Raw genomic sequence first — 18,892 nt, 5'->3', positions numbered from 1 at the left:
GAGTGGGATCATTGGCCAACACACAAGTGAGCAATTTTCAACATTGTTTTGATTCTGCTGTGACTCAACAATGAGCCAGAGTTCTGTCCTTTTCATGTAATATTGGAATCAAGAAAATTGAGACTGTTGTTGTTTAGGTCTCCATATTAAATGCAACCTGGATGTCCAAGATACATTTCACCCCCCAGACTTCCAAAGGAGCCTTCAGCCTTGACATGTTTGTACCTGCCATGCAACATGAGCACTCATCACGAGCATCATTCTGATCAATAAATCATATCATATACTTTATAGTAATAACCTCTCTCAAGCTAACAATAGGAAGGTCAGAAGACTATGTGAGATCACAACATTTTTGTCTGGAGTAATCCTATATTTTTTGAGTTATTCAGTCTTTCACAACATCAAGATAAAAAACCAGCTCAATTAAGAACTGGAAATCTTTGATCCTTCATGTAAAATGCTGCAGGTGTGCATTTTATATAATTATTAGGAGGAAAACACTGTTGTTTAAATCATTTAAAAGTATCTAATGTCAGAGCAATTACAGGAACTCAACATGTCATAATTACTTTTTCATTAGTGTACTTGACAAGCATTATCATGTAGGTTTTACAAGCAATAGCTACAAACCAGAGATTATTCTATAATAAAAATCTGCCAGATTTTAATCCTACCTGTTCTACCTTGGTCAAGAACATCAATAAGGCATTTGTTAAAATACCTTGTTTTCACACTATGGAGGGCTGAACAGTCTGTCGTCTGTGTTGGCCACTGCTAATGTGACTCACCTGGAGTTTAACCATGAACACTGACCTATGGTGTTCTACTACCATCAACTGAATTACCAACTTACACATCTACATTGTACTATGGCAGGTATTAAAGACAATGGTCTACCATTTAGGGGAGGCAAAGGCCCAGTGGTATTATTGCTGGACCCAGAGACCCAGGTGATGTTCTGGGGGACCTGGGTTTGAATCCCGCCACAGTAGATGGTAGAATTTGAATTCAATAAGTATCTGGAATTAAGAGTTTAATGATGACCACAAATCCATTGCCGATTGTCAGGAAAAAAACCATCGGCTCACTAATGTCCTTGAGGGAAGAAACTGCCCTCCATACCTGGTCTGGCCTACACGTGACTCCAGACCCACAGCAATGTGGCTGACTCATAACTGCCCTCTGGGCAATTAGGGATGGGCAATAACTGCTGGCCCAGCCAGCGACACCCTCATCCCATGAATGCATAAAAAAATTAAACTTAGAACAGGAAGGCATTAAGTTAACAACTTCAGGAGACAGAATGCGCCCTTGGATAATACCAAAAGGTATTAACTGTCACAGGACTTTTCCCTAATTTAAACAAAACTCTTCCAATTGATTCTTACTACATATCTACCATAGTTACTAGACCAAAAGAAATAGGAAAAGGAGTAGGCCATTCAGCCTCTCAAGCCTGTTCCACCATTCAACAGAATCGAGGCTGATCTAACATTGCTAATGTCCACTTTCCTGCTGTTTCCCAATAATCCTAAATTCCCTTACTGAACAAGAATCCAGTTTTGCAGCCTTAAATATACTGCAGGACTCTGCCCCCACAGCTCTCTGTGGCAAGGAGTTTCAAAGACTCTCCACGTTCTGAAAGAAGAATTGCTCCTCATCCTCAGTCTTAAATTGGCGCCCCTTAATTCTGATGCCCTCTGGTCCTAGACTCTTCTATGAGGGAAAGCATCCTTTCAGCACTTACCCTGTCAAGCCCCTTTATAAACCTGTATTGTTTCAAATGAGATCACCTCTCATTCTTTTAAATTCCAATAAATAGAGTCGCAACCTGTTTAACGTTTGCTCATAAGACAATCTCTGTCTAATGGGCATCATCCTAGTGAATACTTGTTGAATTGCCTCCAGCGAAATAATATCACTAAAAGTGTTTACAGCACTCCAGAGGTGGGCTCACCATCAACTTGTACAGTTACAGTAAGACTTCCATATTCTTACACTCCAAACCAGATAAAATAAAGATCAACATTCCATTAGCTTTCTTGAATACCCGCTACACGTGTGTAGTACAATCTATGTTTTGTGCACAAATACACAAAGTCCCTTTGTGTTGTGGTATTCTGCAGTATTTCTCTATATTAGCTAAGCTTCCAAGGAGTCAATTCCTCTGTGTGTGTAATCAACAGGCAGCAACGAATGCAAAGTTGAAGTATGCCTACTGTTTCCACATGATAATGTAGACAAGATGATTCCACAAGAGGATTGTAACAGGGCCCACTCTCATGTCTTCCCCAGCAAAAAGTTTAACATTGGCATTCTAGCCTAAGCACAAACTGCCTACTACCTTCCTTGATTCAGTCACACGTCTGACAAGAGAGGAACTTTGCAAAAGAAAATTATTTCTTCAGAGAGTACATAATGATGTTGAGTGCCAAAAAAAATCAGATTTTTCACAGACAGGGTCCTCCTGGACCCCATCTAGTAATGGAAAGATAGACCATTATTAAACACTACAAATACAGGAAATCTGAAACAGAAACAGCAAATGTTGAAAAGTCACTGCAGAATAAACAATGTCTGTGGTAAAAACAATTCTACATTTCTTCAGAATTCTAGTTTTTTCTGCATTTGCAAAACAAAAATGAACTTCGAAAAATATTTTGCAAGCTTAATTTTCTGTTATAATGACCTAAGCAGCAACAGGCAATAAGTTACTATATTTAAGGTTTTAGAGTAGATTTGTAGGTTGTAGATGTGGTGGCCAAACTATGCCAAATGACACAATGCTACCCGTGAACAGCTCTACTTCCTACACAGATGCCTCAGGAGCCAGGTGTTACCACGCAGCGAGAGATACAAACCCCCTATTAACAACCCACAAGCTCATAGGCCAGCAACAGAGAGCAAACTAACCACAAGTTACTATATTATTAGGCAGAAAAGTAGAATTATACTGTCCATTAGAAAGACCCTCACTTCCACTACGTTAAAACCTCATGCTTAACATAAATGCTTGTGCTACTGCTGCAAGGTCAAAATTACAAGAGAAACGGGTGTTGACAATAATGTGATCAGTAGAAGGATCAGTGTACTTTTTAAAAAGAGTACTTGTAGCATTGCTCCAAGTTGCATTTGATTAATTTCTTCTCAAAAATTTTAAAAGAACTGATGCGCCTTGGAGTACTCAGTGCATGTACTAACAGAAAAACTTGTCTGTTATTCAATTGTCACTTGCAAGACACTTTTCAAGTCTAGTGTAAAACAAGTATAATAACATATGCAGTGATCCAAATGCCAACATTTCAGAGCAGGAAAGCCGCCTGTGTAGTGGCCTTCATTAGATCACTTATCTCAGTTCAATGTATTCAGTGAAATGCCACCCCAAATATCGTTAGACTGTTCTTTCTGCTCTCAACAGCTCTCTGTCTTAGTGCTTCCTTGGAAAGTTGCCAAATATTTTGAAGCAAGTCCCAGGAAATGTTCTATTCATAGAACATTACAGTTCCTAAGGAAATAGTTTTAATCAACACTTTTACCTGAAATATACAATAGGATTTCTTGCAGGCATTTTGTCTGTAAGCCTGACAGTGTGGTGCTGGCCAATGGGTTTGATTGAATTTCCCCCCTGTGGTGCAGTGACTGAGACAACCTTTTGCACTAAGCCTGAAACCACAGAGAATTGACATACGTACAAATTTAGTGACCTAAGGCATGACAGAAAACATATCAAACATAACCTATACATAGCAAATTGGAAATTGTGCATATGGCCATTAAGTATTTTCTTTTGCTTCATCGCCCCACATGCCTACAGACTGCAGATGAGAAAGATCTGCAGATGACAAGGATATCACTGGAAAAATTAAATACTTGACCCCATTAAAAATATGCAATGGTTAATTTTAAAAACTTTTAACATCATAATTAAATTTTAATCCACATAATTACTGGAAAAAAATTCTCTGACAGTCTGGCTGATCCAATGCCTCCCCAGTTCAGAAAAATTCTGCTTCCCCTTTGACTCCACTTTCTATTCAACAGAGGCATCATGAGTCCCCAAAAGCTCCCAAGTCCAGAAGCATCTTTCATTCCTACTGCCTCACTATCCAGAAAGGCATTATTCCTGTAATCTTTTCCCAAGGCTGTGTCAATTGGAATTGTATTGTTCAGGTTAAAATAATATCCTTGGTATTCTCCAAGGTGCATTCTAGCTCCTGATTTTGTTATTATAACACATTCCTGTTTTAAGTTTAAATGGTAGAACATGGCCTTTAATATATCTTTCTCCTCTAAGTCTCAGAGTTTACAGAAGTACACATTTTCCATCCTTCCAAATAACAAGGTGATCATGTTTTTGAAAAGCTCTCCAAAGATAATAAAGATTTATCCTTTGCATTTCCTTCAACCTATAGAGTCACTCCCTTTGACTTCCAATTTAAAACTTTGTCTTCCCACGTCTCCAGTTTACAAAGGTACTCTGCTCTCCACTTCACAAACTCATTTCCCCTCCAACATCTGCTATGGTCTCTTGAGGTTTTCTTTACTGTTTTTATTACAACGATTTGTGTTTCCACAAACCAAAATTTAACTCCCTTCAAGCGGCCTGTAGGGTTACCTATACTAGATGGACTGCATTTCCCCACTACATTCTCAAGGACAACAGGCAATTGATGTGACCAGCCAGCAAAACACACATTTGCTGAATGAATAAAGCAAAGGACACCATTAGATAGAGGCCACAAACCCTTGGTAGCATAAAGTCTTCAAGATTTCAGCTTGTGTGTCTCAACTATTCGCCTTTCCCAAAATAGCAAGTGGCATTTGAACTGGAGCAAAATATTAGCCAGCAGAAGCCTATTGACAACCATGGAAGGAAAAGCACCTTTCTCACAGGTTAAGTCATTCCCGTACTAAACCCTTACAGTATTGGATGTAGTACACTTAGATTTTCAGGAATCTTCGGATAAAGTCCAATACAGGAAGCTTGTTAGAAAATTAATACAGACATAGATTAACATTTGTCTAACTGACAGAGTCACAGAATCCCTACAGTGTGGAAACAGTCCATTTGGCCCATCAAGTCCACACCGACCCTCCGAAGAGCATCCCATCCAGACTCAACCCTCTAAATTATTCCTGTAACCCTGCATCTCCCATGGTTAATTTACCCTAACCTGCACATTTTGACTGTGGGAGGAAACCGGAGCACCTGGAGGAATCCCATGTAGGCACGGGGGCAGAACATGCAAGTTCCACACAGACAGTTATCCGAGGGTGGAATTGGACCCCTGTCCCTGGCATTGTGAGGCAGCAGTGCTAAAAGAGAAAGGAAATAAGTGGTAGTGATAATGGGAACTGCAGATGCTGGAGAATCCAAGATAGAGGAAATAAGTGGGTCATCTTCACGTTGGCAGGTTATGACTAGTGAGGTAGTACAAAGTTCAGAATATTGAGCCCCAGGTGTTCCCAACATATATCAATGCTTTAGAGTTGAAGTTAGCGTCTTTTAAGATATATTTGGACAGATACATGGATGGGCAGGGAGCAAATGGGCACAGACCGTTAGAAAATAGATGACAGGTTAGACAGTGGATCTTGATCGGCGCAGGCTTGGAGGGCCGAAGGGCTGTAGGTTTCCTGTGCTGTAGGTTTCTTTGTTTCTTTGTTATAAGGTTAAAAAAAATGGAGGTCTAGGCCTCCTGTGGTTCAGTGGTAATGTCTTTACACCTGAGCTAGGATGGCCAGGTTCAAGGCCCGCTTGCTCTAGAGGTGAGTAAGAACACCTCCAAACAGGTTGATTAAAAATATCTGCAGTGAAGGACCAAAAGTAATATTTCCAATTTGTGTTTGATACAAAGTTAAGTGAGAATGTATATTGCACAGAACGTGTTATGCAGATTCGGGAGGATTTAGATTGGCATGGTAAATGGGCAAGAACTTGGCAGATGGAAAATAATGGGGAAAAGTATGAGGCTACTTTGGGAGGAGATGTGCCATGTATTTCTTAAATGGTAGGATGTTGGAAACTGTAGATGTACAAAAGGACCTAGGTGGCTTTGTCGATAAATCACTGGGGGCGAATATGCACATGGAACAAGCTTTTAAAAAAGCTAATGAAATGTTAGCTTTATTTTACAAGAGGTTTGAGTATAGAAGTAGTGAAAACTAGGTTCAATTGTTTTGGATTCTCCAACATCTGCAGTTCCCATTATCTCTGATACAACGTTAACCTCACTGCGAAGCCTCTTCCACAGATGCCTAACCTGAAGAAGTTACCCTCCTCCCTCCGGACAAACCTTGAGGGATCTCTCTCCCACTGCAACTATCTTGTCCTCTATCCATCTTTGATCCACCTCCCCCTCTCTCCCTATTTATTTCAGAACTCTCTCCCCATCCCCCTTTTCTGATGAAGGATCTGGGCCCGAAATGTCAGCTTTTGTGCTCCGAAGACGCTGCTTGGCCTGTTGTGTTCATCCAGTCCCACACTTTGTTATCTTCAATTGTATGAAACCTAGTTAGACTGTACCTGGAAAACTGTTGCAGTTTTGGTTTCCTTATCGCAGGAAAGATATTATTGTTGGAGTGAGAGTGGAACTAACATTCATCAGACTTGTTCCTGGGATGGCAGGACTGTCTTATGAGGAGATACTGGGCACATTAAGCCTATAATTCTTTTGTTTTTTATTTCCTAAATTCAAAAAGCTGACAAACACTATTTCAACAAATAACAAAAACTATTCTGAAGAAGGGTCACAGGACACAAAACACCTGCATTCTCTCCACAGATCCCGCCAGACCTGCTGAGTTTCTCCAACAATTTCTGTTTGTGTTCCACATTTACTCTATCTCTCCCTCCTCACCAGGCCTTTTAAATACCAGTCTCAGCTATAGCTTAGAGCAGATAGTGCTCTTCACTCCAACAGCACACCGTACTGAAACTAATAATTCAGAAACTAACACAAGCCCGAGAATGTGTATTTATAGCCCACCCCCAAAGAAACGCTCGTAGAGAAGTTACTGTCAGGTAGGCACTGCAGGCAAGACCAGCAGTCAGAAAGTCATCAAGAAACAACAATTTTGCGGGATGATCCCTTAGGAAGGCAAACAAACCTCAGTACCTTCCTCCCAAACAAACCTGACTGCCCTGGTCAACCCATTTTCTCCGCCTGCTCCTGCCACACCGAACTTATCTCCACCGGTTCCGACTCCATTTTCTTCCCCTTAGTCCAGGAACACCCTACCCACATCCATGACACCAACCATGCCCTCCACCTCCTCCAGAACTTCCAATTTCCTGGTCCCCAAAACCTCACCTTCACCATGGACATCCAGTCCCTATATACCTGCATTCCCCATGCAGATGGCCTAAAGGCCCTCCGCTTCTTCCTGTCCCGCAGGCCCAACCAGTCCCCCTCCACCGACACCCTCATCCGTCTAGCCGAATTCGTCCTCACCCTCAACAACTTCTCTTTCAATTCCTCCCACTTCCTACAGACAAAGGGGGTGGCCATGGGTATCCCCATGGGCCCTAGCTGTGCCTGCCTCTTTGTAGGTTACATGGAACAATCCCTCTTCCCTACCTACACTGGTCCTAAACCGCACCTCTTTCCCCGTTACAGTTCATCCACTTCACCAACACCTTCCACTCCAACCTTAAGTTCACCTGGACCATCTCTAATGCTTCTCTCTCCTTCCTGGACCTCGTTGTCTCCATCTCTGACAACCAACTAGAAACCGATATCCATTTCAAGCCCATCTACCCCCATCCACCTTCCTGCAAAAATGCCATGCCCTGTTCCCAGTTCCTTTGCCTCCGCCGCATCTGCTCCCAAGATGAAGAATTCTACTCCCATACATCTCAGACGTCCTTGTTTTACAAGGACCGCAACTCCCCCCCGCCAAGTGCTCGAGAATGCCCTCGACTGTGTCTCCCGCATTTCCCGCAACTCATCCCTCACGCCTCCTCCCGGCAATAACAACCAAAACAGAACACCTCTTGTCCTCACGTACCACCCCAGCAACCTCCAGATCCAACGCATCATCCTCTAACACTTTCGCCATCTGCAATCCAACCCCACTACCAAAGACATTTTTCCCTGCCCAACCTTATTTGCTTTCCGGAGGGACCATTCTCTCTGTGACTCCCTCGTCCGCTCCGCACTCCCCTCCAGCGCCACCACACCTGGTACTTTTCTCTGTAACAGCAGGCAGTGCTACACCTGCCCCGCACCTCCTCCCTCACCCCAATCCCAGGCCCCAAGAAGACTTTCCGCAACAAGCAGATGTTCACCAGCACATCTACTAATGTGGTATACTGCATCCGCTGTTCCCGTTGTGGTCTCCTCTACATTGGGGAAACCAAGCGAAGGCGTGGGGACCACTTTGCAGAACACCTATGCTCGGTTCACGATAAACAACTGCACCACCCAGTCACGAGCCATTCAACGCCCCCACCCATTCTGCAGATGACATGTCCAACCTGGGCCTCCTGCAGTGCTACAACGATGCTACCTGAAGGTTGCAGGAACAGCTTGGGAACCCTGCAGCCCAATAGTATCAATGTGGACTTCACAAACTTCAAAATCTCCCCTCCCGCCACCACATCCTACAACCAGCCCTGCTCAGCCCCACCTCCCTAACCTGTCCTTCCTCCCACCTATCCCCTCCTATGTCAAGCCCCACCCATATCTCCTACCCACTAACCTCATCCTGCCCCCTTGACCTGTCCGTCCTCCCTGGACTGACCTACCCCTCCCTGCCTTCCCATCTACACTCACCTTTACTGGCTCCATCTCCGCCTCTTTGATCTGTCTGTCTCCTCTCCAGCTATCTTTTCCTCTATTCATCTTTTATCTGCCTCTCCCTCTTTCCTTATTTATTTCAGAACCCCCTTCTCCTTCCCCATTTCTGAGTAAGGATCTACGCCCGAAACATCCGCCTTCCTGCTCCTCTGATGCTGCTTGGCTTGCTGTATTCATCCAGCTCTGCACCTTGTTATCTTAGTACCGCAAGGACCCTCAGGGAATTCTGAGTGCACTACTTTATACACATTGCATAGAATCAACTAGAAATTCAGATGAATTTGATGTTTTATTTTAAAATAAGTTCAAGTAAATTCTTGCCCACATCAAGCTGAAGGCTATCAGTGCCAGAAACTTAACCTTTTTAGGGCTCTGTGATTGCTAATGAGTAATTAAGCAGCAGTCTTCCTGTTTTGACAAGTGTTGAAATGGCCATCAAGCCTGCGAACGTCTGAGATGTAACAAGCGAGATTTATGGTCAACAACAGTGAGACAAATTGCCAACTCGTTTGTACATATGGAGCTGTGTTTATTTTTGAGTATAATACGTCAAACGAGGTGACATCTATTTGTCAACCACAATGAGTGAATCTCCCACCAAATAAGTTAGTTAACAGGGCTGGTGAACAAGTCACTTTTTTACATATACGTGGCTGGAAAAACAGACTCTGTATCTGACATTTAGCCATTCAAAAGGCAACAGGCAGTGGAACTTGTCTTCAGCAAGTGAGTGGTTTAAAAGACAAAATATTAAGAAAAAAATACAGTAGATATGATAACTTGTATTGGTAATGAGAGGTTATGGAAAGAACAGAATTAGAAAAATAAAAGATAGAAACTGAGAATGAAGACAGAATATAAGGTCAAAAGAAAATGGAATTGGCAAAAAATAAAGCACTTAAATATATTTGTTTTTACTATGAGATTTCCAATATCACCTAAATCTAAAGTTTTGTTTCTCACTGCCCCACAGTTCCAATGTTGCCCAAATAACTTTGCTGTCTTTGTCCTTCTTTTCACCTTTACAAAACCTTTCTGAAACTCACTTTGAGAACAAAATTTTCAGTCACATCACTTTATCCTTTACAAAGATAGCTTGACAGTAAATTTCAAAGCTAACCATCATGCCCCACGGCTGCAATGGTTGTTTGGCATTTGGCAAAAAAAAATGCAGCTTAAATTCAAAATCATCACCATTTCTCAGCCAAACCAATAAATGAAACAGTCTACAACTCTTTTTTTAAATTATCAGAGGGATAAACTGTCTCACTCCACATGCATAACCCAGTGATGATCATAGAACCACCTCTCATTAACGTATGCCAACTTTTCTTTATTCTTTCGCTGAATGTCTGCCATCCCGAAATGCCCCTCAACTGAGTGGCTTCTAGGCCATTTTAGAAGGCAGTTAAAAGTCAACCACAGTGGTGTGGATCTGGAGTCACATAGCAGATGTGTTTCCCTAACGATGAAAGTAGACGGGTTTTCAACAACAATGGGTGATAGCATGGGCATTTGTATTATTAGACAAGTGACATTACCATTATGTCAGCATTTCCCCAGCTAGGGCATTCCCATTTTTGACAGCTTCCAGGGTGGAATGGTATATATTGTAAAAGCAAGGATATGATGCTACACCTCTACAAATCATTGGCCAGATCAGATTTGGAGTATTGTGTTCACTTCTGAGTACGTTATTAACAGAAGGATGTTAAAGACCTGGACAGAGTGCAAAGGAGATTTACTAAAATGATAAAAGGAATGAGAGATTTTAGACACAAGAAAACTTTAGAGAAAGTGGGCATATTCTCCTTGGAATAGGGAGAATTAAGAGGTGACCTTATTGAGGTGTTCAAAATTATAAACAATTTTGACAGGGTAAAGAAGGATACTCTGTTTCCACTAGTTGGTATGTCAGTAACAATTTCAGGATTGTCAGCAAGACAGCTAGGAGTGGGATGAGGAAAAACTTCTTTACTCAGAGAGTTGTTAGGATTGGGAATGCTCTGCCTGGGAGAGTGGTGGAGATGGATTCCATAGGAGGTTTCAAAAGAGAGCTGGATATATATTTGAAAGTGATGAATACAGAGGTAGGGCTGGAGAACAGAACTAGCTGGTAGCTCTTCGGAGCTGGGAGAGACACAATGGGTCAAATAGCCTTCTTCTGTTTTATAAAATTCTATAATTCAAACCTGTGGCTTTTGAGGTAGGAAATCCTACTGATCTTCCAGCACTCAGGCAGCTAGGTGTAAAATAATGCCATAGGATACAGAAGCATGTCACATTATACAGGCAGTCAGAATGTGGCAGCTCCAGAGCTTGTCAGTGCCACAGTAGCCAATCTACATCCCACTATTACTCAAGTGCTCGCTGGCAGCATCAAGTTGTAATAGATTTGTAGATTTAACAAAAAAAACCTAATATATACATCGGACTGGATGTAAACATGGAGGGGAGAAATAAAATTTGCATAATACAATATCAAGCAGTATTGTGGGAAGTGGAAAAATAATGCATGAAAGACCTGAGACAGAGGACTGACGGGGATGGAAGGTGCTATGAGACAGAGTAATTGAAATCTTAAAACAGGGGGAGAACATGGAAGGATTTACAAATAAAATTGAGAATTTCAATTCCAATGTCTTGGGCAGCAGAGGGAAAGCATTGAACACTTACTCGGATTTGTTTCAATTGTTTCACTCAAAACACGACAGCATAATATCCCAAAAAGTGTAAAATAATCTCAAAGAATATGGGAGTTCACATGCTTTTTTAATTTATTTGAAATTGTTCTCCTCACTGTTTCAGCAGTGACACAAAACCATTTATTTGAAAACAGGTCGTTATCTCAATAAAAAGTAACAGAAACAGCAATTTCAGATGAATGTCATGCATCAATGATATAACTTCATGATTGTTACAAATTTAACAAGTGGCTGTATGATGAATTTCTAATGCTGACTTCAATTTCTTTTCTTTCATGGTTGCCAAAAAGCTTTGCTGAAGGCTTCATTAAAAGCACAAAGCATCAGTGAAATTTCTGTATAAGAAGCTGCTCGAAATATTGGAATTTGCTATAAGAAAAGCAAATTCTTAACGCAACAAAGTTAATTTTAGTGATCTTCAATGGTATAAAATGATCATTTCTTGAGTTATAAGGATGTATTAAGAAAGACAATAAAATTGCCTTACACTGCCTTTCAAATATCAAAAACACTTTACAGCCAATGAAGTACTCTTGAAGAGTTGCAATGTAAAGTCTTCCAACTATATTGTAACTAATCTCCCAATAGGAATATATTTGGAATAAATTAGTCTGATCTGCTGATATTCAGAAATCACCTACCTGCAACACAACAGGTCTAAAATGTGCCCCATGAAAAACAAAAATGGCAAAAATCAGCAATTTTTGGGTTTTTCTCATGCTGAATTGCAGGCATAAAATGAAGGCTGGCAGAATAATTTAGTCATTACTCTCAACAGAGATCCACATACTGAATCATTTACCTCTGTCACATTCTTATGTGTGTGCTAGGAATCACATATTGGTCTATCACAACAAGGTCTTTGATTTAATAAAAACTGAGCTACAACTTGTAGCTTCTAAAAAAACATGTGAGTGAGTTTTTAATGAATATTTAGAAACTATTCTGATATTTCAAATCATTTCAAAAATAACAAAATGCTGGAGCTTTTAAATAAAGCACGACGTTAAAGAACAGTGGATTCTCTAAAGATGTAGTTACAATAGTATTGTCTGCTAAATTGTTGATAAAAGGTGTCAAAATGAATTGAATATCCACAGTATGATCATGATAAGCAATATCATCATAGATCACGATATGTGAAAATTTCATCAAAATGAAAATATCCTTAATTTTACTGATTTTTCATCAGCATCCAAAGAATAAATAAATGAAACACTTTTTTCATGTTGATGACAACAATAGAAAATATGAATAAACTGAATTAGGGATACATTAAATTATAATCTACTTTGTCAGTTATGTCCAGGCAGTGGTTTTATGACAGGAATGGAAAGGAAACAAGATAGACCCAACTTCCCTCCAACTCCTGCACCATTCTGTCGTGATTATAATGAGATCCAGCCAGGTGCGCTTCATGGAATATAGGTTCCCTGATTGAGGCTGTAAGCCTGGTCAAATCAGGGACCCCTGGCTGAAAGATAAAGAACAGGAGCGTAACACATCCTGTTCACTCAGAGAATTGGCTCTGAAGGAGCTAGATCAGTGCCAAGGACTCTCCACACATAAATAAAGGGTGACTTGGTGATGGGATACTGGCCTCTGTGGAGTTATTTCAATGGTGACAAGAGAAAAGCTTGCTCCTGAAGAAATTCACTCACATCATCTTTGAGATGGGATAAGCACTTCTGGCACCATGCTGTTATTTGGGAAAAGTTCGACTCTGCTATTGAAGACTGGGTCGATTATGTGGAAAGAATGCATTATTGTCTTTCCCAGGCAAATGACATTGGGGCAGAAGAAAAGCAATGAGAATTCTCCTCACAGCTTGTGGACTGAAGACAGCCAGAGACCCCTTGTGACCTAAACTGAATAAGACAAGTCATAGACAAGTATCCTGGAGCGTGCACACCCTGGAAAGTCTTGGGGAGGGGAGGCAATGGTCTAGCAGTTTTATCGTTGGACTATTAATCCAGAGACCCTGACAACTTGCAAGGAACCTGGGTTCAAAACTTGACATGGCACGATGGTCAAATTTAAATTCATTTTTAATAAAATCTGAACTTAAGAGTCGAATGATAAACATGAATCCATTGTCCATTGTCAGGAAAATCCCATTTGATTCACTAACGTCCTTTTACAGAAGAGAACTGCCATTCTTACCCCGTCTGACCTACATGTGACACCAGACCAACAGCAATGCTGTTGACTCTTAACTGCCCTCTGGGCAACTGGGGGTGGGCAATAAATGCTGCATCGCTAGCGATGTGCTCATCCTGGGAATGAATTACGAAAAAAAAACCTTGATTGGAACAATTGAATTGTTTAGCAATGTGCAGCATCCAAATCAGAACCAATCAAAATAAGCAACTAGTTAAATGGTCATCCAGTTCTAATGGAGGTCAATACCAGTGCAGCTGTTTCAGTGACTGCAGAATCAGTCTTGAAAGAAAATTCACTCTGGAGTCCAATGCTTAAGTTTGCACAAGACCTCAGCTAGACTGAGAACCTATATCAGGGAAGCTTTACAGATTACGGGTACAACTTTGGTTCTAGGCTTTTATGAGAAGCAGCTGATCCAGTTACCAATGATTGTAGTAAAAGGCTTTGGGCCCAAGCTTGATGGGATAAAACTGGTTGTCAAAGATTACCTAGATTGGCTCAACATTTTACAATTAGAAAATGGCTACCTGAGTGAATTCCTAATTTAAAATATCATAAATTTTTCAGCAAGGTCTAGGGACTATCAGAGGGGCCAAAGCGACCTTGTATGTGGACCAGGAAGCAATTCCACAATTTTGCAAGGCCTGCCAAGTGCCATTTGCCTTAGGGGCAAAAGTAGAGGTAGAAATCAGACGGCTGGAAAGTGAAGGAATCATCAAACCAGTATAGTTTGCAAAATGGGAAGCACCTGTTGTATCAACTGTGATGCCCAAGGGTCAGTTTCGCTTTGGGGGAATTTGAAACAAATGGCAAACAGATTTTCGCAGCTGGATAAGGACCCAATTCCTCGTATAGAGGATTTATACGCAAAGCTGGCAGGGGCGGGGGGCAGGAGTCTGCCCTTCATGAAGCTGGACATCAGCCATCCGTACTTGCAATTGGAGTTGGATGAGGATCCCCAGAAGTGTATTATAATTGATACCCACTACAGTTTGTACCAACATATGAGACTGCCACCTGAGGTATCGTCAGCCTGTGCAGTTTTTCAGCAGACGATGGAGAACAATTTACAATGTCTACCCCAGATCATCACTTCTCTAGCTGATGTGCTGATAATAGGGAATACCAATAAGGAGCACTTAGACAACTTGGACATAGTCCTTAGATGTTTCTCCCAGGTGGGCATTTGCCTTAAAAGGGGAAATGTGTTCCAAGCACGCCAAGTGACTTGCTTAGGCTACAGACTTGACAAGACTGGGTTAGACCTGTTGGAAGATAAAGTGAGGGCGATGAAAGGTGCCCAACTTCCACTACTGTACCAAAGCTTTGGCCTTTCCTTGGTAAATTATTACAGGACGTTATATAGTCATAAAATCATAAAGCATGGAAACAGAGCCTTCAGTCCAACTAATCCACGCCCGCCATAATCCCAAAGTACACCAGTCTCACCTGCCTGCACATGGCTTATATCAGTCCAAACATTTCTTATTCACATTCGTATTTAAATCTCTTCTAAACGCTGTAACAGTACCTTCATCCACCACTTCCTCTGGAAATTCATTCCACACATGAACCATTCTGGGTAAAACAGTTTTCCCTACGTTTTTTTAAATCTTTCCCCTTTTACCTTAAAAATGTGCCCCTTGTCTTGAAATCCCCCACCCTAGAGAAAAGTAAAAACAAATCATACATAATATGGCCATCATTGTGACATCTCTGCATCAACTCTTATAAATGGGTCAGCCTTGGAAATGATCATGTAGACAACTCAAAGCTTTCAGGTAAGTAAAGAAACAGCTATCATCCCCTAGGGTGTTAGCACACTGTGATCCAAAGCAAGATCTGGTATTGACATGGGATGCCTCCCCATACGACACTGGGGTACAATTAGCTCACAGATGGCCTACTGGAGAGAAAATCCCAATAGCATTTATGCATTCAGGACTTAGGCTAATGCAGAGCGTAAATATGTCCAGATAAAGGAAGGATGGATTAGCAGTCATATTTGGAAACAGCAAGTTCCACTAATACCTTTACGGATGTAAATTTTTAATAATAAACCCCTGCTAGGTCTACTTAAAGAGGACAGGATAGTGCCACCTACAGCGTCAGGCCGAATTCAGAGGTGGGCTCTAATTCTAAATGCACACAGTTACACGTTGGAACTCTGTCCAGGACGTCAAGAAGCAAATGCAGATGCATTGAGGTGCCTTACCAGAGATACATCACTGGTGAAGTCACCACTGGAAGAGTCCATAATGGTTTTAAACTTCCTGGACACTCTTCCAGTCACAGCCAACAATATCAAACTTTGGAATCAGAAAGGTCCAGTCCTGGCAAAACTGAAACAATTGGTGATGATGCGGGGAAGCCAAATGGCCATCACAACCAGAATTGAAATCGTTTTGGATCTGGAGAGACCAAATCACAGTCGAGGACATTTTATTATGGGAAGCAAGAATGACTTCCTCAGCAAAGGTCACCACCAGATACTAGCTGTTTTTAATTAAGAACATCCAGGGGTATCCAAAATGAGGATGCTGATGCTAAGTTTTGTATGGTGGCCAGGACTGGGCATAGACATAGCCACCTTGGTGGGGCAGTGACAAGGGTGCCCACAAGGATAAAGATTTCTGCCATCAGATCCTCCAAATTTGTGGGAATGGCTGCATAAACCCTGGGTTATACGTTGACGATGATGATCCTTTTATGGGCTCCATGTTCTTAGTCATTGTGGATGCCCAATCAAAGTGATTGGACGTGAAAAAGTTCGTTTGTCAAGCACAGGGGTGAAGATAGAAAAATTGCATGCATCTTTTGCAATACACACATTCCTGAAAATGTTGGTCTCAGATAATGGGGCTGTAGTTTACCAGCAGAGAATCTGAATATTTCCTAAAGTCGAATGGTATTCAATATGTAAGAACAGCTCCATACCGTCCATCTTCCAATGGCACGGCAGAAAGAGTTGTCTAAACTTTGAAGGTAGGCTTAAAGGAACAGCCTACAGCCTCGCTAGACAGTCAAGTGCCCCGGTGCCTATTTGATTACAGGTCCAACCCTCATGCAACAACAGGGTTAGCTCCAGCAGTTACAAAGGGGGAGAAGACTCTGCACCAGGTTAAATCTGAATGACTGAGGATCCTGGGATTGTATTCATTAGAGCTTAGAACGTTGAGAGGAGGTCTAATAGAAACATACAAGATAATGCATGGCTTAGAAAGAGTGGACGCTGGGAGGTTGTTTCCGTTAGGAGATAAGGCTAGGGCCCGTGGGCACAGCCTTAGAATTAGAGGGGGTAAATTTAGAACAAAAATGAGGAGACATTTCTTCAGCCAGAGAGTGGTGGGCCTGTGGAATTCATTGCCACGGAGGGGAGTGGAGGCCGGGACATTAAATGTCTTCAAGGCAGAGACTGATAATTTCTTGATCTTGCAACGAATTAAGGGCTATGGGGAGAGTGCGGGTAAGTAGAGTTGAAATGCCCATCAGCCATGATTAAATGGCGAATGGACTCCATGGGCCGAATGGCCTTACTTCCACTCCTATGTCTTATGGTCTTATGATCTTCTGGACCTGTGGGGGAGGGTGATACGGCCAATGCAGGACACAAGATTCTGCTATGCGAGTGAGATGTTTAACTTCAGGAGACTAAGTTTGGTGTAGGAACCACAGTGATGGCCCTGCATGGGCAAGAGGCATAGTCAACGTGAGGTCAGATCCAGTGACATACAAAGTTCGGCTAGGTGTGATGGTCCTGAACAAGCACGTGGACCATAATGCAGCTGCAAACTCACAAAGAGTGTGGGAGCGACATGTGACTTGCTCCTCCAGACCCTTTTTGACTGTTCTAGAACCTGTGGATTCTCCCTCTTTGTCAAGCATTGAAGTTACCCCAGAATCTGATTTTGCTGCTTAGACACCTTCGCCTGCTGAAGGAAAGAATGAAATTCTTCCAAGACACACAGGGCGCAAGAGGCAAGCTACTGGGCTTTACACACCAGCTGTATAAGAGGCAGAGTTGGAGGAACCTGACAGTTCTACAGGAGTAGCTACCAAAAAATAAGAACTGGTCTATGTCCTCGGGCTGAGGGAGAGGATACAGTAATTCTAACAAAGTCAGTCAGGTAGACCTCATAGCATGAGTTCCCTGACTGGGGTTGTTAATCTGGTTCAATGTGGGGGCCCTGGCTGACAGAGAAAAAGAACAGGAGTATTAGACAATAAAATGTGAGGCTGGATGAACACAGCAGGCCAAGCAGCTAGCTCCTGAGATGCTGCTTGGCCTGCTGTGTTCATCCAGCCTCACATTTTATTATCTTGGAATTCTCCAGCATCTGCAGTTCCCATTATCTCTGAGGAGTATTAGACATCTGGCCCATTTTGACAGCTGGCTCTAAAGGAGCTGGATCAGTGTCAAGGGCTCTCCATGTGTAAATAAAAGGTGACTTGGTGACGGGAACCAGCGTCTGTGGAGTTATTTCACATTCACCTCGAGGTTTGCCTCTTTGGGAAGTACTGTGAAGCAGCAGCACGGAGTATGTTCATGAACTACAACCTAAAAACCTGAAAACGACAGCATAACTTCTGGTAACATACTTATGATTTCCAGTTAAGAATTTTATAAGCTTGACTCACTTGAAGTAATTAAATTGTAAATATATTCTTTATCGAAACTGGGTGTAGAACCAATGATGATTTCAAACAGCTATCTACACGTGAAACTAAAAATCTCACTTTTTCATCCAAAATTCTTGCCTATTTTTGTTGTGTTCCCTGAAGCAAGGTAAGCAAATCAAAAAGGCAAAATTCCAGAGCTTTAATATAGCATATAAACAATTTCTTTTCTTGAAATTGATTAATTGATCACAATGTTGTGGTTATGATTGGTTTTATAGGCAGGAATACCAAATGTCTATTTAATTACATAAAAGTCGACTTACAGGAAGCACAATGCAATCAGAGAAAAAGAAATGGCTCTGTGTGAAAGAAAACTAATTGTAGTCAGTAATTTGTGTGGTGAAGTCTCTGTTCTAATTGCTGATAACTTTTTTTGTAAAATTGGCTCAATTCTGTAACATTTCACACAGTTTCAGAGTGTCAAAGAACTGGGGACAGAAATTAAGTTGCCCTTCTTTCTGGCACAAAACGGATGGTGTAATGTCAGTGTTTGTATGGTGCTAGAGAACCATGAACAATAAGTCGACCTGAACCACATTT

The 18,892-nt window shown here is 41.6% G+C and overlaps 1 protein-coding gene across 2 annotated transcripts in view; it reads right to left on the bottom strand.

Annotated features, from left to right (window-relative positions):
- Nucleotides 1-18,892, bottom strand: part of LOC125453137 (FRAS1-related extracellular matrix protein 2-like) — a 232,007-nt gene that overhangs the window by 201,299 nt on the left and 11,816 nt on the right. The gene's annotated exons all lie outside the window — the stretch shown is intronic.

Source organism: Stegostoma tigrinum, chromosome 6 (assembly GCF_030684315.1).
Source record: "Stegostoma tigrinum isolate sSteTig4 chromosome 6, sSteTig4.hap1, whole genome shotgun sequence".
Lineage (NCBI taxonomy): Eukaryota > Metazoa > Chordata > Chondrichthyes > Orectolobiformes > Stegostomatidae > Stegostoma > Stegostoma tigrinum.
Note: the sequence above shows the minus strand (reverse complement) of the source record. Positions and strands in the feature narration are given on the sequence as shown.